This window comes from Odocoileus virginianus, chromosome 10, assembly GCF_023699985.2.
Source record: "Odocoileus virginianus isolate 20LAN1187 ecotype Illinois chromosome 10, Ovbor_1.2, whole genome shotgun sequence".
In the NCBI taxonomy this organism is placed as follows: Eukaryota; Metazoa; Chordata; class Mammalia; order Artiodactyla; family Cervidae; genus Odocoileus; species Odocoileus virginianus.
The window spans coordinates 18,512,973-18,540,600 of record NC_069683.1 but is presented as its reverse complement, the minus strand read 5'-3'; the positions used below and the strand labels follow the sequence as shown (position 1 = coordinate 18,540,600).

Here is a 27,628-nt window from a genome sequence, read left to right as displayed (position 1 = left end):
ATGACTGAGCAACTGAACAACAATTATAAAATAATTGAAATATCATCATACTCTAATCCAATTTAACTTGGATTTGCTGCAATATCAGGAACAAGTGGATAACAAAAGAGGTCATGTCAATAACTTTTCCAGTGTTCTGTTTGCCAATATCAACTCTGGAAGGTACTAATCCAGGAAAACAGTCTGTCAAATAGAGAAAGAAGATGATATCAAAATTTTAGTGCTTGGGGAAACAGAGTAAGTAAGGAGATTTAAATTGTTTAAATTTTCACAAATTTACATTATATGTCTAGGCAAGCAGGGGAGGGTCACTTCTTCAAACTTCTTTGCAATTGAATATTTCAAGGATCGCTTACACTTTCTAGAAGACCCAGTCAGACCACATTGACACAGGACATTGAAGGTCCACTCAACTTGATATATGAGTTTACCTACAAAGAAAGCCTGCAAAAGTAGAAAGTCCTGGGACTTTGAAATCAGATTGATTTTAGATTAAATCTCAGATAAGGGTTTTTTGTTTGTTTGTTTGTTTTTTAACTAATTTATGGCTTCTAGATACACAGATCACTGAAGTGTAACATATCCTTTATCCTTTAGAGGACACAGTGTTTCCTTCTTAGAGGGGTTATTACTTGGATTAGGTGTTAGGTATAAGGTGCACCTAAAATATTAATAGATGTTTGGCTTATGATGGTTCTCTTCCTCCTCTCTCTCTATAACTTTCTTCGAATTAAAATTATATACATTTTGTAACAGCACTAGATACTATGTCTTGTTATTGACTGACTTTCTTGTGCATTCAGTATATATTGATAGTATACATTCATGCCAGGAATAAGGATCATTATTATTTGTACAGTACCTGTTGATATTAGTATAATTTACTGTTTAAAAACAGCAATATTCAAGCCACATCCACTGTTTATACAAAGACACATATGCGTAACCAGGAGAGACAAGGAAGCAACAAGCAGTAACAAAGCCTGTGACCATGTGTGGAATACAGAAGAAATATATTTTCCCCTACTTGGAGAGTAATGAAACTTTAGTTCACTATGGGAGCAGAAGGGACAATCAATGTCCAAAACTAATCATGCCAGCTCTGACAAAAAGCAACTTAGAAAGAAAAAAATGGACAAAATATCTGCATAGCTTGCACTTCAGACATAATTTAATTTAGACAAAAAGGTCCATTAGACAAGAAGCATTATAATAGTAAAAATGATGAGTCATTTATTTAATAACTTTAAATGAACAGCAAGTGATAAGGAAGAGTCAGCTTGGAGGCTGGGTTTATAGCACCAGTTCTTTTTTAAATATTATGACTCTTTGGGTAGTTCATGTTTATTCATTTATTCATTCATTTCATTTATCCATTTATTCATCAAATAACTATTGATTACATACTATATGACAAACATTGGTGCATAGACAATGAAAGGACATATATGGTAATTTCCCTCATGAAATGCAGAGCATAGTAGAAGAAACATAAAGTAAGCAAATATATGAATGGAATATTTTATATTATAGTAAGAATATGCTAGACAACATATTAAAAAGCAGAGACATTACTTTGCCAACAAAGGTCTGTCTAGTCAAGGCTATGGTTTTTTCAATGGTCATGTATGGATGTGAGAGTTGGACTGTAAAGAAAGCTGAGCGCTGAAGAGTTGATGCTTTTGAACTGTGGTGTTGGAGAAGACTCTTGAGAGTCCCTTGGACTGCAAGGAGATCCAACCAGTCCATCCTAAAGGAGATCAGTCCTGGGTGTTCGTTGGAAGGACTGATGCTCAAGCTGAAACTCCAGTACTTTGGTCACCTCATGCGAAGAGTTGACTCATTGGAAAAGATCCTGATGCTGGGAAAGATTGAGGGCAGGAGGAGAAGGGGACGACAGAGGATGAGATGGCTGGAAGGCATCACCGACTCGATGGACATGAGTTTAGGTAAACTCCAGGAGTTGGTGATGGACAGGGAGGCCTGGCGTGCTGCAATTCATGGGGTCACAAAGAGTCGGACACGACTGAGTGACTGAACTGACTGACTGACTGATTGAAGAATATGCTCACAGAAAGGGAAATAAGCAGGGTGATGAGTTAGTAATTGAGGGACACCTTAGGTTGAGGTAGGGATGTAAGGCCTCTTAAAGGTTGTGTTTATGCTGATTACTGAGGAAGTCAAAAGAGTAAGACCTTCAAAGCCATGGAAGTGAACAGTTCAGCCAGATGGAAGAGGGATTTTCAGATTTGGCAAGTTAGGAAAACACCACAGACCCCAATGGCTTGGGATTGGTGAGCAAAGTGGAGAATGCTATAAGGTTAATCTGGCGAGGTGAGCATCTCCCTCAGAATCCTTGTTAGTATCTTATGAAAATGACTGATGTCATGTGGGGTGTGTGGAAACAGGAAGCTGTAAGGAAGCTGTTAGAACTATCCAACTGAGAGGTGATGACAATATGAAGGGGTTGGTAAGATGGGAGATGGACTTTGGTGTAGAGGAAAATACTTGCAAAATACTTGTTACTCACAGAACAAACAGGATTTAGTGACTCAGAGAAAGAGAAGTCAAAGATGCTGTCTTTGAAGATGTGGTGTATATACATAAAATGCAATACTATTCAGCTCTAAAAAAGAATGAAATAATGCTATTTGCAACAATATAGATGGGCCTAGAGATGATCATACTAGGTGAAGTAAGGCAGACAAAGATAAATATCAAATGACATCAATTATATGAGGATTCTAAAATATAATACAAATGAACTTATTTACAAAATAGAAAAAGACTCACAGAGAGAGAAACATATGGCAACCAAAGGGGAAAGTGGATGGGGTAAGCGATAAACTAGGAGTTTACAGGTGGCAGATGCAAATACTGTGTATACAGTAGACAACAGACAAATAACAAGGTCCTAATATAGAGCACAGGGAGCTATATTCAGTATCTTGTAATGAATTATAATGAAAACTACATGCATATGTATAAGGGAATCACTTTGCGGTTCACCAGAAATTCACACAACATTGTCAATCAACCATTTGTTGTTGTTTAGTCACTACATCACGTCCAACTCTATGCGACCCCATGGACTTCAGCATGTCAGGCTCCTCTGTCTTCCATTATCTCCCAGAGTTTGCTTAAATCCATGTTCACTGAGTTAGTGATGCTATCTAACCATCTTATCCTCTGCCACCCCTCTGCCTTTTGCCTTCAATCTTTCCCAGCAATAGGGTCTTTTCCAGTGAGTTGGCTCTTCACAACAACACTTGAATAGAAAATATAACACAAAAAATATGCTTTTATTTTGTCTGTAAATTGGACAATTGAAAGGATGAAGTTCCATTTGATTAAATGTTAATGAACAGTAGAGAAATAAACAGGAAGAGTAGGAATGATGTAAGTGATCTCTGGTCTGATAGGCATGTTGTACCACCAAAATGGGCTTTCCAAAATAGTACACTGCTTTTTGTGGTGATGGAAGATATCACCAGTCATATTGTTTTACAGAACTCCTTTTGGAAAAAAGAAAATGATTCACATTCAGGAATTTCTTTTTTTAAGATTTGGTTTGAAACCTTGGTACATTGTCCATCTAATCAGCCAGAAAACCAATGAAGCTCCTGATTTTTGTTTATGAAATAATATTCTCCACAAACCAAATCAGGAAACTAGACACAGAGAAATGCATCTTCCTAGAGTTCATAGAAGTCTTATTAATAAAACCAGAAGTCATCATTAGTATGGGAAAATATAGGAAGCAGGAGCAAAATGTTGGGAAAATAATCAACACCTAGAGTTGAATCTAAGCTCTTTCATTTAGGAGACACATAACTCCTCAATCTTGTTTTCCTTACCTGCAAATCAGACATAAATTTCTATTCCATTGTGTTGTTTTAGGGTTTATGAGAGAATGATATACAAATATATAAAAATGCTAAACAGTGACAGACTTACTTATGATAGTTTGTTGAAGCAGTGTTCTGGGTTGTATCAAATCTGTGGCCCTGAAGACATAAAGTCTATTACTATATTATCTTCTTACTTCAGTTTGGCCACATGATCTCAATTTGTAGTTTCAATGGAAATATTGTAGACTCCAAGCTTCCTTTTTCATTTTGAACAGAATTTATGCCCCAGTTCTGATAAATTGATAATTATCCCACATTATAAGGCACTTTGTATTTCACCAAACATTTCTGAGTTCTGTGATTTATTGAAATGGGTAGACTTCTGAAGAGAATTTCATTTGAACTATTTCCACAGAAAACGAAATTCTTAGAAATGGCTTTGGGCCATGGAGAAGAAAATGATGGAAGGTGTTGATATACAGTGTTTCTCTATCAGAGGTGCCTTCAGCACTATGATATGCACTCAGGATAACATCATCATAGCAGGGTAAACAGATGGCAAACATTACCATCAAAACAGAGCAAAACAAAACAGTGACTGCTTATAATCAGGGTTCCTGGTCTATACATATGGCCTATATATTCTAGGAGAGGCACACTCATGCTCAAAAATCTTGTATTTAAATACAAATAAGCTGGATTGTTTCAAAAGGAAGAAGAGGACAGTGAGGTGACATCCATAATGAAAATGAAGTACTTATTGTCTTATTCAAAATAAACTGAGATTGTGTTTGTTTTGACTGATCTAATCCTGGATAACCGATTAGTATGCATAAGCAGGATACTGGCAAATGTGACTATTAGCTGGATTCTTCTAAAGCTCCACAAATTGTTTTATTTCATAAGACCAAATTGTGAGTTGTGGTTTTGATTTGCATTTTCTAAAGACTAATAGTGTTGAGTATCTTTTAGTGTGTTTTTTGGTCATCTGTGGATCTCCTTTGGAGAAACATCTATTCAGGTTTTTGGTCCATTTTTAATCAGGCTGTTTGCTTTTTGCTGCTGAAATACAGGACATCTTTACATACTCTAAATATCAGTAACTTCCCAGACACATTATTTTCTAACATTTTGCGGTGTCAGTGGTTTATAATCACTTTTAATATTGTTGATAGCCTTGTGAGACACTGGTAAAAATTTTAAGTAGAATGCTATTTATATATACTTGGATTCCCTTGAGGGGACATACATTCTTTTTACTCCCCAGATAAAAAAGATGTTAACATTACACCTGGGTCTCCTCCTTCTTGCCTTTTACTCCTCCCTTTGGAAAGAAGACTGGTTTATCTGACTGATGAATCAGTGAGGATCTAACATCCACTACTTGTTTGGCTGAAATCAATAATTTAAAAGCCACATACACATGTGTTTTCACTCTATCTCTGAATTAAGTGCCCCTAAAACTAGAGAATCAGTTTCAGATGTTCATGTTGTCCCTTCAGGTAAGTCTAGATTCAAAGGAAACCTCATTTTTCACTGTATACAAAACAGTAGACTCTAATCCAGCTTTAACAGCAATAAAGTTGATATTTTGATCCCTATCTGATGGGACTCTCTGTTTCTCACTTGATTCAGGATCCAGATGGGAAGGAATGTGATTAATTATCACTCTCAAAATCCCCAACAAGTAACACTGAAGTAAGGCTTTTACTCTGCTTGCCTCATTATCCCAGTCTCACTGCTGCTGATGCTAAGGTTCCCACAAATCTTTATTAGAGCTATATCAATGTCACATGGGATCCAAAAAAATAATTCCTGCCACTTCAGATGTTCAGGCTGAGTCTTGATGATTCTATATCAGGTGCTTAGTGGAGATGATTCCCACAATAGAAGGAGAACTAAACTAGATGATGATAGAGCTATTTTTCTACACAAGTTTATTGTAATTTATGAAATTACAATAAAAAATCATCAGCCAAGCGCTAAGAGGTTCTCTTACCATCTCACTGAATGTGTATATGTTTCTTCATGTATTTAAAGCTTTTGTGTGAAATTCTTATTACAATAATTATTAAAATTGTTATTATAAAATATATAGCTTGGGAGATTACAGAAGAAAACCAATTCAGAGACCAAGAAGTTGTGTATTATTAATGTTGATTCTGATGCTATTTTGTATTTTTTTAAAGATGTGATGAGGAAAGTTTTTGAAATGCAAAGAGGCCAAGGATAATTAGGCTTGATTAACTTCTGTATCCCCAGACCCTCACAAAGTGCCTAGAATAAAGTTGAAGCTCGTTCATTCACTAAAAAATCTTAGCTTGGATCCTACTATGGGCCAGGTGTTTTGTGAAGCCCTGCAGATAGTAGGGTAAAAAGAAACAGATGTGGTTCTGCCTTTCCAGAAAAACATAGGCATAAATTAAATGATTACAGACATAAACTTTCAACGGTGACAAGTAATATAAGAATAAAAGGTTAGGGACTTCCATAGCAGATTAAATAGGGTGGTTATACCTAAGGTGCCTTGAGAAAGGCATTTGTGAAGATATGAAATTTAGCTGAAATGTAAAGAATATGTAGGGATTAACTCTGTGTGTGTGTTAGTTGTTCAGTCATATCCGAGTCTTTATGACCCCATGGACTATAGTCTGCCAGGCTCCTCTGTCAGCGAAGTTCTCAAAAAGAAAACTGGAATGGGTTGCTATTCCCTTCTTCAGGGAATCATCCAGAAGAGGACAATTCAGGAGGAACTCATTGCAAGAAGAGGAATGGTTAAAAAAAAAGGCCTATCAAAGGAGAGAAACTTGAGGGAATGAAAAAAGGCCAGTGTATGCATACCAGAGACAAAAATGAATACTGATGCATATCCAGGGAATCTAGAAAAATGGTACTCATGAACTCATTTGTAGAAGCAGGAGTAGAGATACAGATGTAGAGAATGGGCTTGTGGATGCAGTGGGGGAAGGGGAGGGATAAGTTTGGAGAGCAGCATTGATATGTATGTACTACCATGTGTAAAATAGCTAGCTGGTGGGGAGCTGCCCTGTGGCAGAGGGAGTCAGCTTGAGGGGTGGGATGGAAGGGGATGGGGAGGTGGGAGGGGGTGTGTGTATACCTACAACTGATCACACTGTTCACAGAAGAAATTAACAACACTGTGACACAATTATGCTACAGTAAAAATATATTCTCGTCTCCACTTCAAAAGAAGAAAGGAGCTGGACAGCTAAAAGCTCACAATTCTATTTCTTCAGAGCATAAAAAACACTAATGCCTAGAAATAAATCTTGTGAAAGATGTGCAAAACCTCTAGATTGAAAACTAAGAACCATAATTGAGATAAATTAAGGTAAATCTAAATGGATGGAAGGATTATATTTTTATGTATTGGAAAATTTAGTATTGCAGGATATAAATTCTCTTCAAATGGTTTTATAGAGTCAATAAAACCTCAAATAAAATTTTAGCAATTTATTTTGAGATTGGCAAGCTGATTCTAAAATGCCTATGGAAATGCAAATAGCAAAGGCAGTCATCAAGACGAGCCAACTGTAGGAGTGATATTACCAGATATGAAAATTGATTACAAAGCCGCAAAAATTAAAGCAAGGTGATATTGTTGTAGGTACAGATTATTAGACCATTTGGTCAATGAGTCCAGAACAGATTCAAATAAGAATAGTCACTTGATTCATAGCAAAAAGGGGTTTTTCAGTGTTGTAGGGAAAGGCATGGCCTTTTGATAAATGGTACTAGGTCAGCTATACCTCAATTTGTAAGAAAAATGTTTCTTAAACCATACTACTTAGCTTACAGGAAAAAAAGAAAAAAAAATCAGTCCCAGATATGGTTTACATCTAATTGTGAAAGGTAATTTGTAAGAGACATGGATGGACCTACAATCTGTCATACAGAGTGAAATAAGTCAGAAAGAGAGAAACAAATACCGTACATGTTCCCATCACTTGGGAAATAGATGGGGAAACAGTGGAAACAGTGTCAGACTTTATTTTTCTGGGCTCCAAAATCACTGCAGATGGTGAGTGTAGCCATGAAATTAAAAGACGCTTACTCCTTTGGAAGGAAAGTTATGACCAACCTAGATAGCATAATAAAAAGCAGAGACATTACTTTGCCAACAAAGGTCCGTCTAGTCAAGGCCATGTTTTTTCCAGTAGTCATGTGTGGATGTGAGAGTCGGACTGTGAAAAAAGCTGAGTGTCGAAGAATTGATGCTTTTGAACTGTGGTGTTGGAGAAGACTCTTGAGAGTTGCTTGGACTGCAAGGAGATCCAACTAGTCCATCCTAAAGGAGATCAGTCCTGGGTGTTCATTGGAAGGACTGATGCTGAAGCTGAAACTCCAATACCTTGGCCACCTGATGCGAAGAGCTGTCTCATTTGAAAAAACCCTGATGCTGGGAAAGATAGAGGGCCGGAGGAGAAGGGGATGACAGAGGATGAGATGGTTGGATGGCATCACCGGCTTGATGGACATGGGTTTGGGTGGACTCTGGGAGTTGGTGATGGACAGGGAGGCCTGGCGTGCTGCGGTTCATGGGGTTGCAAACAGTTGGACATGACTGAGAGACTGAACTGAACTGAAGTGAACTGAAGTCATATATGTGGAATCTAGAAAAAGTGGTCCAGCTGAACCTATTTGCAGGGCGGGAATAGAGGCACAGACATAGAGAATGGCCATGTGGACACGGGGTGAGGGGAAGGGTGGGATGAACTGGGAGAATAGCACGGGCATACATACATAACCATGTGTAAAATAGGCAGCTAGTGGGAAGCTGCTCTATAGCACAGGGGTTTCGCTCACTGCTCTGTGATGACTTGGAAAGACGGGATGCTGGGGTGAGAGGGAGTCCCAAGAGGAAGGGGGTATAGGTTCACACAGAGCTGATTCACTTCACTATATAGCAGAAACTAAAGCAACACTGTATTGCTGTTGTTTAGTCACCAAATCATGTCTGACTCTTTTGTGACCCCATGGAATGCAGCCCATCAAGCTCCTCTGTCCATGGGATTTCCAAGGCAAAGATACTGGGGTAGGTTGCCATTTCCCTCTTCAGGGGACCTTCTCCACCCAGGGAATGAACCTGAATCCCCTGCATTGGCAGTCCAGTTCTTTACCACTGAGTCACAAGGGAAGCCAAAAAGCAATTATACTCCAACTAAAATAATAAACGATTCTAGAAAAAAAGTCTGCTATATCATTTATGTTGGTAGGCAAAGATTCATTAAGTAGACACAGAAACGACTAACCATAAAAAATAGTAAATCAGAATATATTTTTAAAATAAATGTTTTTTCATCAAAGTACACCATTACGAGAGTGAAGAAGAAAGGTACAGACTGGAAAAGGGTATTGCGATATGTGTTTTCAACAAAGGACTCATAGCCAGAATAAATGAAGAAAAAAAAAAAAAGCAACAGCTCTCAAATCCATTTGAAATTACCAACAATACAATAGAAAAAATTGAGCAGAAAGCTTGGGCAGGCACTGCATAAAGAGGATATTCAAACAGTCAGTAAACAAATGAAAGGCATTCAACTTCATTAGTTACCACGGAAATACCAATTAAACCCAATTTGATACTACTGCAGAGCCGCTGTTTAAAAGAACAGAAAATATCAAGTGTCAGGGCACTAAACCTCTGATACAATGCTGGTGGGAGTGTCAACTGGTATAAGCATTTTGGACAATATTAGAAATATCTACTAAAGCAGACATATGCATACCCTCTATCTAGATATAAACTTTGCAGAATGGCATAGGTATATACCCCTATAGATATTACAAGAATGCTCAGAGCAGCATGATTTGTAATAGCTAAAAGCTGCAGACAACCCATATTTCCACCAACAGAATAGAGGAGTTTTAAATGTGTGATGTGTCGTACAATGCATTTTATACAGCCACAGAATAAATGGAGTGTCAGTATACACAGCAATGTATGATGTTGGTGCAAGAATAAAATAGATCAGTTGATGAAACAGAAGTGTTAGGACTGAAATAAATTCACACATACAGAGTCAGCTTATGTATGACAAAAGGGATATTTCAGTGTAGTGAGAACAAGTTAATTTGGAACAAAAGAAACCAGATTTAGAAACTACACCCTGTAAGTTTCTATTTATATAAAGTTGGAAAATAGGCAACACAAACGTATTGTAATACAGGTCACTACATTGGTGAAGTGGTGACCAAAGGGGGCAGGCAGGACACTTCTGGGCACAGGGAATGTTTTGTTTCTTGATTCTAGGAACCTGTTCCATAGGTACATTAACCTCAAGAAAATTAACCAGACTATATCTATGATTTATACACATTTATGTAACATGTTATACTTTAGCAAAGATTTACTTAAAAATTTAATGAAAGATACGTTAAAATTGAAAGCAAAGACAGACAAAGCACAGTTTAAAAAACTATTATATCTTTAGCTGTAAGATAGAGAGGAAATAAGTTGAAGGGTTTTGATTGATAGTGTGGATATGATCAGCTTGGAGAAACATGGACAGAATAGAGCTATTGGTGAGTTAAATCAGTAGGATTTGCTGATGAACTCAATATTAAGGGAGACAAAGAGCTGTCACAATCTCGTTTTAGGCTTGCACAGGTAGATGAATGGCAGCACCATGCTCCTTGAATTCAAATGATGAATTTCACATTTTTTTGGAAAGGAAAATTATGAGTTGGCCTTTAGAAAAATTAAATATGAATTTCCCCTGAACCATTTAAATGGACATTGAGTAGACAGTTCAATATAGAGGTTTAGAGTACAAAGAGAAAGTTCTAGATTAATTTCTGGATGAAGTCAAATTATATAGGGAGAATATAAACAACATAAGAAATATAGAAGGTTTAAGATTGAGCCTAAAGGACCTTCAACAGCGAATGGCATACTAGTAGGAGATGAGCAAGTAAATAAGAAAAGAAATGGTCAGACAGGTGGAATAAAAACTAGAAGACAGAAGGATCATAGAAGGTAAGAGAACTAAGAAGAAAGGAAAGCTCAGCAATGTTGGCTTTGGTTGAGAGGTCAAGGAAGCAGGAATTTAGATTGTATACTTATTTGGAGGGATAATTGTTGATTGAATAAATAAATAAAGTTATTTTTTTCTATACAGTTAACAATGCAAAAGAAAACCACTGGTTTAGAAAATACTGGATTGAACTGGGCAAAAGGAAAACAACACAAAATTAATGCTGTGGAGAGTGGATCCAACACTGAATTTCTTTAGTGAATACTCTTTACTTATAAGAGTAACCCCATTCTGATCATCTTCCAAAACCTCACTAAAGAAAGGGTTCTAACTTGACATCATAAAACCTGATGTTTTAGATGCCTGCTTACAATTCTGCTTCTAATTAATAATTAAATAAGCCTAAAATAAGGCTTATTAATCAATACACATTGCATCTTTTAAAGGAAAATTCAAAGTGTCTATTTGACACCTGAAACAATTGTTTTTTAGAAGGGCACTTTAAAAATGTGTAACTTTGGCTGAACATTTCAGACCAGGCATCTTAAAAAGCAAATGCCAAGCATCAGCATCATTTTTAAAACATTCTTAAAACATCAACATTTTCAGATTTCACTAGAATTAAAAAATGCTGATTTCTGTGATGCATAATTTAACATCTATTAATCAGGATGCACAATCATTCAGAAGTATTGTCCCAACTTTTACCTCTAATAAACAGTCTTACAATGTAAAATAATAAGTAATAGTTGATTGGATATCATAGTACTTAAGAACATAGTTTTGGAATCATAAATATGTGGTTTGGGTGGGCTAAAAATCCATGGGGTCACAAAGAATCAGACATGAATGAGTAACTAGCATTTTCACTTTCACAGTCTCATTTTATATATTAGATTCATTTTAAGCCTAGGATCTCTCAGAATAAATGGGCTTACTAGTGGGATGTGTCTCATAAATCAAAGAGGAGGTAATGAGATCTTGTTTGACTGAGTACAGTAAGTCCCCTACACACAAAACTTCGAGTTGAGAACTTCCAAACAGGCAAACGTGCGTTCGCATGTCCAATAACGTAAGTTAGTTCACATGCCTGGTGTACATCATCACGTAGGTGCATCTTCTACAACTGGTTGTGCTTTTGTGTACTTTACAGAACCATATAGAATATAGCAGTACAGTATCCTTCTTTGAAGCCTCAGATATCTGGAAGCAAGTATAAAAGCAGTAGTGATATACAGTCAGTCAGGCAGTTCAGTCACTCAGTCGTGTCCAACTCTTTGTGACCTCATAAACTGCAGCATGCCAGGCCTCCCTGTCCGTAACCAACCCCCGGAGTTTACTCAAATTCATGTCCATCGAGTCAGTGATGCCATGCAGCCATCTCATCCTCTGTCGTCCCCTTCTCCTCCTGCCCTCAATCTTTCCCAGCATCTGGGTTTTCTCAAATGAGTCAGCTCTTCGCATGAGGTGGCCAAAGTATTAGAGCTTCAGCTTCAGCATCAGTCCTTCCAATGAACACCCAGGACTGATCTCCTTTAGGATGGACTGGTTGGGTCTCCTTGAAGTCCAAGGGACTCTCAAGAGTCTTCTCCAACACCACAGTTCAAAAGCATCAATTCTTCGACACTCAGCTTTCTTCACAGTCCAACTCTCAACATCCATACATGACCACTGGACAAACCATAGCCTTGATCAGATGGACTTTTGTTGGCAAAGTAATGTTTCTGCTTTTTAACATGCTATCTAGGTTGGTCATAACTTTCCTTCCAAGGAGTAAGCGTCTTTTAATTTCATGGCTGCAATCACCACCTGCAGTGATTTTGGAACCCAAAACAATAAAGTCTGACACTGTTTCCACTGTCTCCCCATCTATTTCCCACAAAGTGATGGGACCAGATGCCATGATCTTAGTTTTCTGAATGTTGAGCTTTAAGCCAACTTTTTCACTCTCCTCTTTCACTTTCATCGAGAGGCTTTTTAGTTCCTCTTCACTTTCTGCCATAAGGGTGGTGTCATCTGCATATCTGAGGTTATTGATATTTCTCCCGGCAATCTTGGTTCCAGCTTGTGCTTCTTCCAGCCCAGAGTTTCTCATGCTGTACTCTTCATATAAGTTAATGTACAGTACTGTGCTTTTCAAGGTACTGTAAGATTTAAAATGTTTTCTTTATTTTTGTGTTTGTTTTTTATGTATCGTTTGTGTGAAAAATAGTATAGACCTATCACACTATAGTACTAAATAGCCAACTACGTTAGCTGGGTACCTAGTATAACTTTGTTGGACTTGCGAACATATTGCACTTACAAACATGATCTCACAACAAAACTTGTTCATATGTAGATGACTTACTCTATACCTGCTATTATTGTCATCAGTTAAGAATGTATACCAACAATACCAAATAGGATCTCATGGATCCATCCAGGAATTCAAAAACAATTTAGGGAGGATCTATCAATCATAAGGAACTATAACAGACTAGTGTGAAAGACACAGTGAAGAATGAGATAAGGCCCTGTCCTTAAGATGTTTATAATACAGGCAGACAAGTAAGATATGTATACAAATATGACTGTCATACAAGAAAGATGCAAAGTGGCATGTGCCAAAACAAAAGATAGAAGAATAGGGGAATTTATAAAAGCCAAAGACTTCTAGTTTCAGAACACTTAGCAAAAATGTCATTTCAGAGACAAACGTATAGAGTCACAACTTTAGGCTGAAGTGAGGGGAGTGGCCTCTGTTTGGCCTTGACTCAGCCACATGTTAGCACTGTGACCCTGTGCTAGTTACTTGACCTTTCAGTAACTCACCACTTCCATTCAAAAAAACGGGATGTCTCATAATATCTAGTGGAAAAGTGAGATAACACATTTAAAGCATTTTACACCTGGCGCATAGTGAGTCATCCATAAACGTCAGTGGGCACTTTGGTGGGTCTACACAGCCCATCAGCCAACTACCTGCCGTATACCTGCTACCCACCCTTTCTCTTGGGTGGGTTCTTTTTAGCCAAAGGAGTGAAGAATGATTCACCCATCTCACCTCCCCAGGTTGACCAAATGGTAGCTGGGCCAATTAGAGTCAGATTAGAGAGATTGTGACTAATAGAGAGTTGGAGACACTCTCAACTTGGAGTTGTGTTGATCTCCAAGTGAGAAGAGACCTGTTTCATGTTTCCCTGTAAACCAGGGAACTGTGGGAAGTTAGCACTTACTTAGCAATTTCCCTGCTAAGTACATTGCAGAGAAAAAATAATATACTTATGCATATATCTTCATAGAGACATAAAGAGAAAAGCAGAGGTGGAAAATTTTATATATATATATATGTACATATCAACAACCACTTAGTTCTATGTTCCAGTTCTTTCCTTAAACCATCTTTACTCTTTCAATTTGCTAATTTTCCGTTTCTTTGCCTAAAGGAATATGGATTGATTTTCATCACTGACAACCAGAAAGTTAATTAAATAAAGATGCATGTGAACTCTGTTTCAGAGAATAGGAAGTAATAAAATGAAGCAATGAAAGAAAAGGACCATTTGACAGCTGAATCCTCTTGATCAAAGAGACTCATTATATGTAATTCACTTCAGTTTATCTTGAGGACATGGTAGAGAAAAGAAGGTAGTGAGGAAAGGAGCTTATAAAGGTAGTTAGGGTTCAGATCATGAACAATCTGGAAGAACATGGTTAATAATCTGGTGTGATTTACAGAGCATCTCATATGGGCTCAGTATTGTGCTAGCCTTCTTATATGCATCTTCCTAGTTAATTTTCTAGCATCTAATATGAGCTAAGCATTGTCCTAGCCTTTTTATGTGCATTTTCTTAATTAATTCTCCAGCAGCTTCATGAACTGGGTACCTTTGTGATCATAATTTCTAGGTAAAGAATCTGAGGCTTGGAAATATTATGTGATTTGCCAAAGGTCATAGAGCTAGTTTGTCTGTAGCTGTTCTGCTGATTCTAATCTTGAGGCCTTAATCAGTATGCTATATTTGCCATAATATGTCAAATGGATTTACAAAATATCTCACCTCTACAGAGAATGGACAGTTAAAAAAAAATGAGTGAAACAGATCACATGTAAAGTAACAGGGAATGGCGGAAACTGTGGCAAAGGCTAACTGTATTCAACTTCTACAAGTATTCAATTTTTTTTTTTTTTAGTAAGTTGAATCTATGATCATATATTGCCCTTGGACCAAGGCTGATTAGGAAACTGGAGGGCAAGAAAAATGATAGTACGATAATTCCAAATTAGGAAAGAGATAATAAGATTTGAGAGCAGGGTTGGAAGTAGTGGTAAAAGAAAGGAAGGACTATAATTCAGAGATACGGGGAGACCCTGGTGTCATGGAAGAAATATGAAGTGAATGGTAGGAGTCAGCTCTATGGTTAACTTTTCAACCATGTGTGACTAAAATGGTGATAGAAATAGAGCATAAAAAGATGGAAGAAGGAGAGTTGGATGAGTGGAGATGATACATATAGTGCAGATGTACACATATACAAATATGTATACATACATACATATACATATCACTTATACATATAGGAGATGATACATATACATATGGGACTGCTGAATCAGATATTAGCTGGTATCAACTTGGAGAAGGCTTTTTTTTTAAGTAATAGGCTCTTGAAAAAAATAGAAGGCCAAATTAGCAAAGGTTGCATTTGAACTATGGCTGTTTTATTGATTCCTGAAAAGCCATTTGTTTTAGGGTAACTAGGTCATTGTCTAAGTGAGAAAACCCTAGCATGGGTTACCTGTCTTGGGGTCAATTCTCCCTTCTCTCAGAGACCAACAGAGGATGAAAACCAAAGGAATGTAGTCCTACCCAGAGAAAAGATACACAAGGAAACATCATTATAGTCTGTTGGTTTTTCCAGCAAAAGACACATGAACTACTTGGAAGATCCTGTTATTTTGGGAGTGCGGTTCTCAAGACTCCAAGTGACTCTTAGCAAGTTATTCATTTGGACACTTGAGAACCCTGCTTCCAAAATAACAGGAGCTTCCAACTAGTTCACGTGAATTTTTGCCAGCAAAGCCAATACAATATAATGACGTTCCTCTGTGTTCCCTTTCTCTGGGCAGGACTATACTCCTCTCCTTCTTTTCCTCTGCTGACTCCTGAGCGAAGGGAGAATTGACCCGAAAGGTCTAATACATCACTACCCTCTGGGAGCTGGACTACATTTAACACCATTTTTCTTTCATTTCTCTGTGTCCTGCCCAACAGCCCCTGCCTCGGGAGGAAGACAGACACTTCTGTAAGGTGAAAGTGTAACAACCTGAAGGTATAACCATCAGTTTCTTTTACACAGGGGTCTGCGATTCACACTCTCTTTTCAGAAAGGTGTAATTGAAGTTATCTTAATATTAACCCCATGCAAGCATTTAGGATACAAGACAAGATGTTCCAGTGATAAACATGGGAGCTCACTTTTCAATAAAGTCTTGCTGGAGGAGGCAGGATAGAGGAACCAGGAAACTTGAGTGGATCCTGGTTCCTTATCCTTAGCTATGCAGCCATGGATGCAAGACTCCACCTCAAGACTCTCTGTTTCCTAAGCTGCAAAATGAGGACACCTGCCTTCAAAGTTTACTCTTAGTATCACTGAGTTGTACCTAAAGAGAGTGCCTGCTACAGTGTAGGGCTTTACTAAGTATTTGAAGCCTTTGAGGAATGCGTGCTGATGGTTTAGAGGCATTGCTTATGAATTTGAATAAACTAAAGTCATGGTTCAACCATTCATTATATATGTGAATTAAGGAAGTGTCAACTTAGCTGAGTCTTAGTTTCCTCATCTGTCAAATGGCATAATAATGCCTACTAATTAGAGCGGTTGAGACAGTAAAGTGAGATGCTCTTAGCACAGCCTGGTATATGTGCTGTGTCCAATAATAATAATTGCTCTTTGTTTGTTGCTATTGTGGTCACTGCCAAAATTATCATTACTTCATTGTGCCATGCTTTTCCAGTTCATTAATTTTATGGCTTGTGATGTGATATACTTAAAACATTCCTAGTGTCAGCTGATTTTATTTCACTGAGAGCATAGAGTTAAGAAATTCTGAAATCATATAGCATACTTAGAAATTTTATCCCCCTGCTTTTTAGCTATGTGGCTTAGTCTGGACACTTTCCTTTTTAAGTAGTTAACTCCTAGGATATTATGAAGAAAAAATGTAATAATGTGCAGACACATCTAGCCCTATGCCTGGCACATAATAAGCTCTCAATACATGTTAGCTACTGTGATATTCTCTTCCATTTTAAAGCAAATTATCAGTTGTTATTTGAAATTCTAGAAGGTGGAGAGGATGGTGCTGACGAGTTATGAGGAGGATAGTGTACTTACAGTTAAATATCATCAAACAAACCTTAGGAGGAGTAAAAACAGAGGAGACAGCTTACTGTTGGCACAGATACTGTTTTCTCTAACGTCAGAGTGCCCTGTACTTTCAGTGTCTAAACATATATTCCATGGAAAATGGTATTTTGGTAGAAGTATGTGGTATTCTTACAAACCAATCAAAAGGACAAATGCTGAAGGAAAAAGAAAAAGTATATATACCCTAGAAAGTACAGGAAATTAGGCTTGTGGGTGGCAGTGTAGCATGGGACTAAATTTATTTACATTTGGAGTTAGAGTTATCTTCACTGGAGAATTGATTTCCAAAGAATTTATTTTTTATGTTAAAAAAAAAGAAAAAGAAAGGAAAAGAAAATAGGTTCTGTGTGCATAAGCAAAGAATTCAAAATAAACAATGAAGCTAACAATCGGTCTGCAACTTTTATCTGGAGAATTGACAGAAAGATTTGTAGGAAAAACTGAATGTAATAGGCCAGAGAGATTTAAGAATCACAGGGGCTACCTGGAGCCACTGGCTAGAATCATATTTGTAAAGGGTGTTCTTGACACATGGTGTTTGACAACTCCTGCTTTGTAAAGGCTATATAAAATAAGGACACCTCAAAATGCTATGGACCATACCACTATAATTAACCCTAGTGGAAGGTAGTATTTAAAGGTCATGCCAATGTAATGACCTTGCCCACAGGATGTCAACATAATTATTCAAAAGAAAACTTTTAAAACAAATTACTTCCTGTTGAAATGACGTGGTTCAGATTTATACTGGGTTGATTTTGGGTTGAAATCAGACTGAGCTATTAATATTATAGTGTTATATTTGATGTTGTTATTGGCTCATTTGACCACATATGTCAATAAGCTGAGGTGTAAGTCTACAATGTAGGCATGATAAGTAGAAATACGTCTTATCAAATGAGTTGAAATGTTTGAAACCTTTCATATACATTGAAATAATATCACATCATGTAGAACACAAGGAAGTCAAGCAACTAACCCATCCTAATTTTAGCATAAAGATTAATTTGCATTACCAGTCTGTGCTTGAATAAACCACTGCTTTGATGAAAACCCTCTGGTTACTTTGCTTTTCAATTAGGGTATAACCCAGGACCCTTATCATGTCTCATAAAGCTCAGTCTTATCTGCCCATCACTATTTCTTAGTCTAATCTAATATTTCTCAATGTGATGTTCCTCTCGTTTTCCTCCCATCCCTCCCTCATCGTCTGGGAATCTGTTAGAAACGCAATTCTGGAGGTGCTTCCCCAGAACTCATGAATCACAATCTCTGGGCATAGGGCCCAGCAGTCTGTATTTTTACAAACCTTCCAGGTGATTCTGACATATGCTCAAGTCTGAGAACCTCTGCGCTCATTCATCTGCTATGACTGTCCTCATTCGCTCAGCTTGAACTACTTTTTAGCTTACACTATAAGCCTTCATTTTACATTGTAGTTTTGCAAGTCTTCCTGTCTCAAAACCTTTGCTTTGCTAGTCTTTCTCCCCAGAATATCTTTTCTTCAAATCTCTACAGGTCTTTCCTACTCTCAACCTGCAGTTAAACACGTCACCTCCGACAAGGCTTCTCTGACCCACTTACTTAGTTCTGCTAACCCTGACCACTCTCTTCTGGCACTTCTTATTTTGTTCCCCAGCTTTAAATTTCTCTACCATTTACCATCACCTAGCAGACTACTTGGGACTTCCCAGGAGGCTCAGATGGTAAAAAACTACCAGCAATGCTTGAGACATGGGTTCATTCCCTGGGTTGGGAAGATCCCCTGGAGAAGGGAAAGGCTACCTACTCCACTATTCTTGCCTGGAGAATTCCATGGACAGAGGAACCTGGCGAGCTACCATCCTATGGGGTAGTGAAGAGTCCGACACGGCTTACTAACACTTTCACTTTTTTTCAGCACCCTACTTATTCTACTTTATTTTTTCATAGTTAAACAAATCTTCTAGCATGTTAGCTTCACAGGAGCAGAAATTTTGGCCTCTTTCCTTCACTGCTTTAATACCAGCATCTGTGACTGTTAGGTAGAAGGCACTTAATAAATAATGTGATTAATAATTGAATGAACCCTCTCAAGTTACAAGCTGCAAATCTTGGCCATGGTGGAATAAATGAAAGTGAGGAAATGAATGAACTTTACTAACAAAAGATGACCTTATCTTTTAATTCTCCAAATGGCTACCTGTTTCAGGAAAGGCTGGGATGCTTCCTTTTAGGTTCTGTCTCTCTGAAGAAAGTGAGACTCTAATAGATTACATTACAGGGTGGGTGATAGCTGTGTTCTAACATCAGTGCCTGCCAATGCCGCTCATTCAATCCTCACACCCACCACTTGTAAGATGTCTTGTTTTTATCCCCATTGTTATGAAAAATGAGAGATGTTGAGTATTCCCCTTCAGAATGCTGTCGAGGCAGGATTTGAACTTCAGCAATCTGACACTGGAGACCACAATTATTACCCCTTTACAATTCTGTTTCTCAGATTTTAAGGGGGCTATAGGAAATAGCTTTCGCTCTCTGCCAGTCAGGCTAAGTTCCAAAACAGCTAACAGGCATTTTCAGAAAGATTGTGTAAGCTCAAACACTCACAATGGATATTGCCATACAGAGTGAAGTAAGTCAGAAAGAGGAAAACAAATATCACATTTTAACACATATATGTGGAATCTGAAAAAAAAAATGGTACAGATGACCTTATTTACACAGCTGAAATAGATAGAGACAGATGTAAGAACAAACAAATAGATACCAAGGAGGAAAGGATGGGATGGGATACCAAGGTGGGATGAACCAGGGGATTGGAATTGACAGATATACACTATTGATACTATGTATAAAATAGATAAGTAGAGGGAAAAAATCAACAAGAACCTACTGTGTAGCACAGGGAACTCGACTCAATACTCTCTATTAACACACGTGGAAAAAGAACCCAAAAAAGAACGCGCTGCGCTGTGCTTAGTCACTCGATTGTGTCCAGCTCTTTTCGACCCAATGATCTGTAGCCCACCAGGCTCCTCTGTCCATGCGGATTCTCCAGGAAAGAATACTAGAGTGGGTTGCCATGCCCTCCTCCAGGGGATCTCCCCAACCCAGGGGTCAAACTCCAGTCTCCCGCATTGCAGGTGGATTCTTTTATCTTTGTGAAAAAGAGTATATACATATATAATATACATATATATGTGTGTGTATATATATATCTGAATCACTTTGCTGTGCATCTGAAATGAACACATTGTAAATCAACTATACTCCAGTATAAAATAAAAATTAAGTTAAATTTTAAAAACTGGGAAGAAAAGAAAAAACCCTTCACATTGACTTAAATCATTCACTTCTATATAAAAGGAGTTTGGCCTCCAACTCCACCCAGTGCTCCAAAATATATATCTGTGATTTTAATGTTCTTTTAAGCCATGGCCAAACTCTCAGCTTATAAAGGCAAGTCTCCCAAACTCTATGTTATATAGATCAGTTCTTTGGGAACAACAACAAAAAAGGCATCATGTAAAAGTCACTGGACCAATACAATGCAAACCACCTTACCTTGGGAGTTTGGGCAGAGATTGAAAAGCTCGCAAACTGGAATTTTTCTAACTCCTAAATGACCATATCCCCTTAGAGCAACACATATATCACCTGGGAATCTTTTAGAAATGCAGAATCTAGTCCAGACTCACTGAATTCAAATCTGTATTTCACCAAGACCTCTCCCCAACAAAGGTGATCTGTATCCAATTACAGCTTGAGAAGCGTGATTCCAACTCACTGATTCTCAAATTTGGCTACACATTGGATTCATCTGTGAAGTTTAAAACCTTGAGTCCCATCCCCAGAGACTGTGATTTTATTAGCATGGGATATAAGACAGGACATTTTATTTTTATGTTCTCAGTGGGATTTCAATGTGCAGTAGGGTCTGAGAACTTAGGCCCTCATCTGTCTGGGTATACATTTAAGCAGCAGCTCTTGTTCTATTGACTGAATATTTCAGTCCCTTTGCAAATACTGAGTCCCCTGCCCAAAAGGAGTACCATTTGCCAACCAAACTATAGTAGAATTATTCTTTTGCAAGGGTCATACTGAGAAAAATGAGGCAGCTAATGTGACACAGATTAACCAGAGCTTTCATCAGCAAGCTATTTATCAGAACCCACAGACACTTACACACACTGATGTCTTCTGTGTTGACTTTCAGACCAAAGCAAATTATCCCTCTCACATGCTTACATCCTTCTCACACCATGTTAATGGCGAATTTGTCTAGTGTCGCTTAGACATGAGAAGCTATCACTTCGATGTTTAGTGCTCTATATTGATCTCTAGCCATATGTTTGGAGCATTATCTGTTTCTTCTATCTTTTATATCTGCTAGATGCCTAAAGGGCATGGATTGTCTCATTTGTCTCTATAACCTCAGAGCCTAGCATAGCAATAAATGTTAAATAAAATGCTGGTTAAATTTCAAAGTCCATCTTTTTTTTCTATTGTAAAAAATTCTTACGTCTATTTCAGCATCTGCATGTGTGCTCAGTTTGAATATGCAAAAGACGTACAAAAAGAGCTGGTGAAGATTGCAAAGGTCTGAGTCATTCAATGTTTGTTGGATATATAACTACTTGCAAAGCACCTGGCTGGTCACTCTACACAGAACACTGTGTCCTATCATTAGCTTACAATCTAGTGGGGAAAATGGACTCATACTTTAAGAAATATTTATCATATAATATACTGATGTGGGCTTCCCAGGTAGCTCAGCCAGTAAAGAATCTGCCTGCAATGCAGGAGATCTGTGTTTGATTCCTAAGCTGGGAAGATCTCCTGGAGAAGGAAATGGCAACCCACTCTAGTATTCTTGCCTGGAGGATCCCATGGACACAGGAGCCTGGCAGGCTACAGTCCAAAGTGTTGCAAGAGTGGGACATGATGTAGTGTTTTCTTTCTTTCTTTTCTATACATGATGAAGAAGAATAATTATAAGTGACCAAATCAAATGGTAAATAAGTACCATGGAAAAATACATTAATTCAGACTACTATCTGGTAGTCTTTCAAATTGTATTCCTGAAAGCTAAGAAATACAAGAAAATGCATAATTTATTCTGAAAAAAATAATATAATGTGCAGTGATAGCATTATGCTATGGCAATCACCTAAGAAGGGTAAATTCATTTTTTCTCATCATGTGGGTTTGGGCCAAGATCAGATATCCCAGCTCAGTGTGTTGTGGGAATACTTTCCAATTCCTCCAGTTGGAAAAAAGTTTACATTCCTGACTCTCCCTGCTCATTGAGACTCGTTGAGACTCTGCAGTATATATAATGGAAATGCCTTTCACCAACAACTCTGCTATTCACCACTTGGAACACACAATAAATAGAAAGAACAAGAATTGAAAGTCTTTCTATTCCCTCTTAGCTTTTTCTAAGTGCTTAACTGAATAGGTGTCAACTTTCTGTTGTAGCCCCGGCAGTTCTGACTTTCAAAAGAACAATCGGAAGGAAACCCTTTCAGAAAATTGATCTGCCAAAGTTTGAAATGCTTAAAAATAAACTGTCAGGTCTGTCTGTTTCCCCCTATACAGCCTGTCAGCCTCACCTCTGGCTTCTTATTTCCCAAACTCTAACAGCCAGGCATTCTCTTTCAAAAAGCTTCTCTGAAGCGTCTTCTTTGTCAGGAGTATTGTAAACCCTGACCAAATATTTTATAAATTGGAGGGAGACCTGAATGGGGATAAAAGCCAACGAGTGCTTCCTGCTGCCCTGACACCTCCACCTATAGAGTTCTGAAATCTGGGTTAGGGAAGAGTGCTCTTTCTAAATTCAGTGTGACAATTTCAATCCTCAATATTTAGAAACATATACATCTAGACATCTAGTGTGTGTGTGTGTGTGTGTGTGTGTACACATGCACATGAACATTCCTTGTTCATCCGGCATCCTAGATTTGAGCTTCTTTGTTCAGGTTCCTGGAAGAAATAGGCTCAAGCAGTTTCAAACAGTTTTGTGTTGCTATTGTCATTGTTTTCCCTTGGATCTGTCTTCTCAAGGAATTTCTCTGTTATAATAAAGCGCTGTAATTGAGGGGGTGTGTTTACCTACGGGCTCCCCTGGTGGCTCAGAGGGTAAAGAATCTGCCTGAAATGAGAGACACGTGGGTTGGATCACTTGGTCAGGAACACCCACCGGAGGAAGGCACGGCAACCCGCTGCAGTATTCTTGCCTGGAGAATCCCATGGACAGAGGAGCCAGGTGGGCTACAGTCTATAGGATCGCAGAGTCAGGCAGGACTGAAGCAACTTGGCATGCACACAGTCACCTATAAAAGGGGTGTTTTGCTTAGGTAACTGTACTAGAAGCCAGGTGTCAAATCTAACAGGTCAATAGTCACTGCGTCCCAAAGTCCATATTAACCTGCCCACAGGGGTACACTGTGACTCTGCGATATCATTCCTGGTACTAGTATCCCCATCAAAGCAACGACAACCAAAATTGCAACTAGCTGTTGAACAACCATCGACAGGAGGATGCTAGAACCCACCAAAAGAAAAGATATCACACATCCAAAGACAAAGGAGAAGCTGCAGCAAGATGGTAGGAGCGGCACAATCATGATGAAATCAAATCCTATACCCACTGGGTGAGTGAGCCACAGACTGGAGAGCAGGAATACCAAAGAAGTTCTTGCACTATTGTGAAGGTTCTGAATGCCACACAAGGTTTCCCAGCCTGGAAATCTGATTAAAGGGACTGGGAATTCCCAGGGAATCTGGCCTTGAGGACCAGTGGGATTTGATTATAGGCATTCTGGAGAACTGGGGAAACACAGACTCCAGTCTTGGAGGGCACAGACAAAATTTTGCATGCACTAAGATTTAGAGGAGAGGAGAGTGACCCCATGGGAGACTGAACCAAAACTGCCTGCTAGTGTTGGAGGAACCTCTGTGGAGACATGGGTAGACAGGGGCTCACCACAGAGATAGTGGCACTGGAAGTTCCCCCTTGGCATAAACCCTCTTGGAGTTTTCCATGAACCCTACCATAGATCTCTTAGACCCCAGGGATGGGTCACCTCAGGCCAAACAACTACCAGGAGGGAGCATAACCTCATCCATCAGCAGTTAATTGGATTAAAGCTTTACTGAGCAAGGCTCAGATTTTTCCATCACCAGTCCCTCCCAAAAAGTGCTTACACAAGACTCAGCCTTATCTATCCGAGGGCAGACAGAAGAAGCAAGAAGAAGCACAGTCCCACAGCAGCTAAAACAAAAACCATATTACAGAAAGTTAATAATGATGAAAGAGCAGAAAGTTATGTCCCAGATGAAAGGACAAGGTAAAATCCCAGAAAAGCAACTAAATAAAGGGAAGATAGGCAACCTTCCAGAAAAAGAATTCAGAATAATGATAGTGAAGATGATCCAGGATTTTGGGGAAAGAATGGAGGCAAAGATTGAGAAGATGCAAGAAATGTTTACCAAAGACCTAAAATAACTAAAGAACAAACAAATAGAGATGAATAATACACTAGAAGTAATCAATACCAGATAGCTGAGGCAGAAAAATGAATAAACGACCTGGAGGACAGAATGGTGGAAATTACTGCCACGGAACAGAATACAGAAAAAAATAATGAAAATAAATGAAGATAGCCTAAGAGACCTCTGAGACAATATTAAAAGTACCAACATTCGCATTATAAAAGTCCCAGAAGTAGAAGAGAGATAGGGCTGGAGAAAATATCTGAAGAGATAATAACTGAAAACTTCCTGAACATGGGAAAGGAAATAGTCAATCAAGTCCAGGAACCACAGAGTCCCAGGAAAGATAAACCCAAGGAGGAAAACACCAAGACACATAGTAATCAAACTGAAAAAAAATTACAAACAGAGATAAAATATAAAAAGCAACAAGGGAAAAGTGACAAACAACATACAAGGGAGCCTCCCATCAGGCTGTCACCTGATTTCTCAATGGAATTCTACAAGCCAGCAGCGAATCGCATGATATATTTAAAGTGATGAAAGGGAAGAAACTAGAACCAAGAATACTCTACCCAACAAGATTTTCCTTCAGATTTGATGGAGAAATCAAAAACTTTCCACACAAGCAAAAATTAAGAGAATTCAGTACCACCAAACCAGCTTTACAAAAAATGCTAAAGGAATTTCTCTAGGCAGGAAACACAATAGAAGGAAAAGACCTACAGGAAATAAGCCCAAAACAATTAAGAAAATGGTAATAGGGTCATACATATCAATAATTACCTTAAATGTAAATAGATTAAATGCACCAGTCAAAAGACATAAAATGGCTGGGCCGATGAAAACATGAGCATGCATGCACTTCCACCTATCACATTACTCTGCTTGACCCCCCACATTTTATAATTCTTTTATATTGTTCAGTTAATCATGTTCCCATTATGGTTTGCAACTGTGATTATCTTTTATTTTTTGTATGGTTATTGATTGTGAAAACTGATAAATATATTTTACTATTGTGATTAACTATTATTCACTTAATACTATTGTATAATGACTGGTCAACAGAAAAATAATAGAACTCTATATCACCAAAATTCAGATAGAAAATAGAAATTTCTAATAGAAAAACCTGTAATCACTTTTTCAAATCTAGATGCGTATCAGAATTACCTTGAAATTTTTTGAAAAATACAAATGCTCAAGTATCGCTTTTTTTTCTCCAGAGCTTGAGATATGTTTCTAAAGAGCAGTCAAGTTTAAAAACAACTGGACTATATGATGATCTTTTACTTTGATCTAGTTTGTTTAACTTTTTCTATCTCATATTCAGTGCTCTCATTTCATTTAGTTCATGTTCTCCAATTTCTCCATCTCTTCTTTTTTTTCTTTATATTCTTTCTCAAGGCTTTATCAAGTGTAGTGGAAAAACTTTTGTATGCATATATATAAATATGTATAATATTTATATTTTAGAAAACTTATGAATTTTTGCCTAGCTAAAAAACATTGTGACATTTCTATTCCAATTGTTTGATTTAATATGAATAGAATGCTAGATTTCTCATTAAAAAAGAGACACACCACAAGCAACAAAGTTTTACTGTATACCATAGGGAACAATAGTCAATATCTTGTAACAACTTATGATGGAAAATAACTTCAAAAATAATATATGTGTATTTGTATAACTGAATTATCTTGCTATGTGCCTGAAACATCTTAAGTCAACTATACTTCAATAAAATATATATGTATTTTAAAAAACGACCACAGATAAGAGTTAGAAAATAACAATGTTATTACATGTTTTAACTAAGAAATCTATTTCTAAAGGAATTCTTCACCTCTTTAGTAGAAATAAGACACACTCAAAAATATTTAAGTGGTGATAATTACTAGCTTTACAGACTGTCAGTAATTTATAACCTAAGGTTAGCTGGCAAGTTGATTTTTTGCCTGTTGTTTTAAATATATAGGTCCTTGCATAAAAGGTAGTAATTAGCTATCTTTTCTGTAAATTCAGATTGGGAAGGATGAGCAAGTCTAATTTAAGAAATCCAGATAGCATGCATATCATCTTTAACTGAAGTGTGATCTTGCCTCTGCTCTAGGTGAGAGCTGCCCCAGTGGCAGTTCTAATGTTCTGTTGGATTAGACGTCTGACTAGTTGCAACCTCAGACTGTATTGTAGCATATTCTTGGTCCTCTTTGGCTTTGTTGTTCATTGTTGTTCGTTCAGTTGCTAAGTTGTGGCCGACTCTCTGTGAGCCCGTGGACTGCAGCGCGCCAGGCTCCTTTTTCCTTCCCTGTCTCCCAGAGTTTGTTTAAACTCATGTCCATTGAGTCCATGATGCTACCTAGCCATCTCATCCTCTGCCACCCCCTTCTCCTTTTGCCTTCAATCTTTCCCAGCATCAGGTTTTTTTTTTTACAATGAATTGACTCCTCACCTCAGGTCCCAAAGTATTGGAGCTTCAGCTTCAGCATCAATCCTTCCAATGAATACTCTTTGGTTAATGCTCCATTATTTCTGTACTCCCTTAACTAAATTCCACATCTTTTACATGACAGACCATGACTCACACAATCACCTATATGTCTATGACACAGCCTAACCTTGAAGTTTTGTCTGTGATAGTTACTTAGTAAGTGTCAGTTAAATATATAAAAGACAATAATGCTAAGCATAGGGAAATCAACACTACAATTTTCTCTGACATCACTTTCTGCCTTCTGGAAATGGAACTTCTATAAATCTAAATCTTCTACCCAGTTTGTCGTGGTTATTGATATTGAATACTCCTTTTCTTTTCTTGCTTTTTTGATGATCCAACAGATGTTGCCAACTTGATCTCTGGTTCCTCTGCCTTTTCTAAATCC

The 27,628-nt window shown here is 37.9% G+C and overlaps 1 protein-coding gene across 7 annotated transcripts in view; it reads right to left on the bottom strand.

Annotated features, from left to right (window-relative positions):
* Nucleotides 1-27,628, bottom strand: part of LRRC4C (leucine rich repeat containing 4C) — a 1,326,823-nt gene that overhangs the window by 412,022 nt on the left and 887,173 nt on the right. The gene's annotated exons all lie outside the window — the stretch shown is intronic.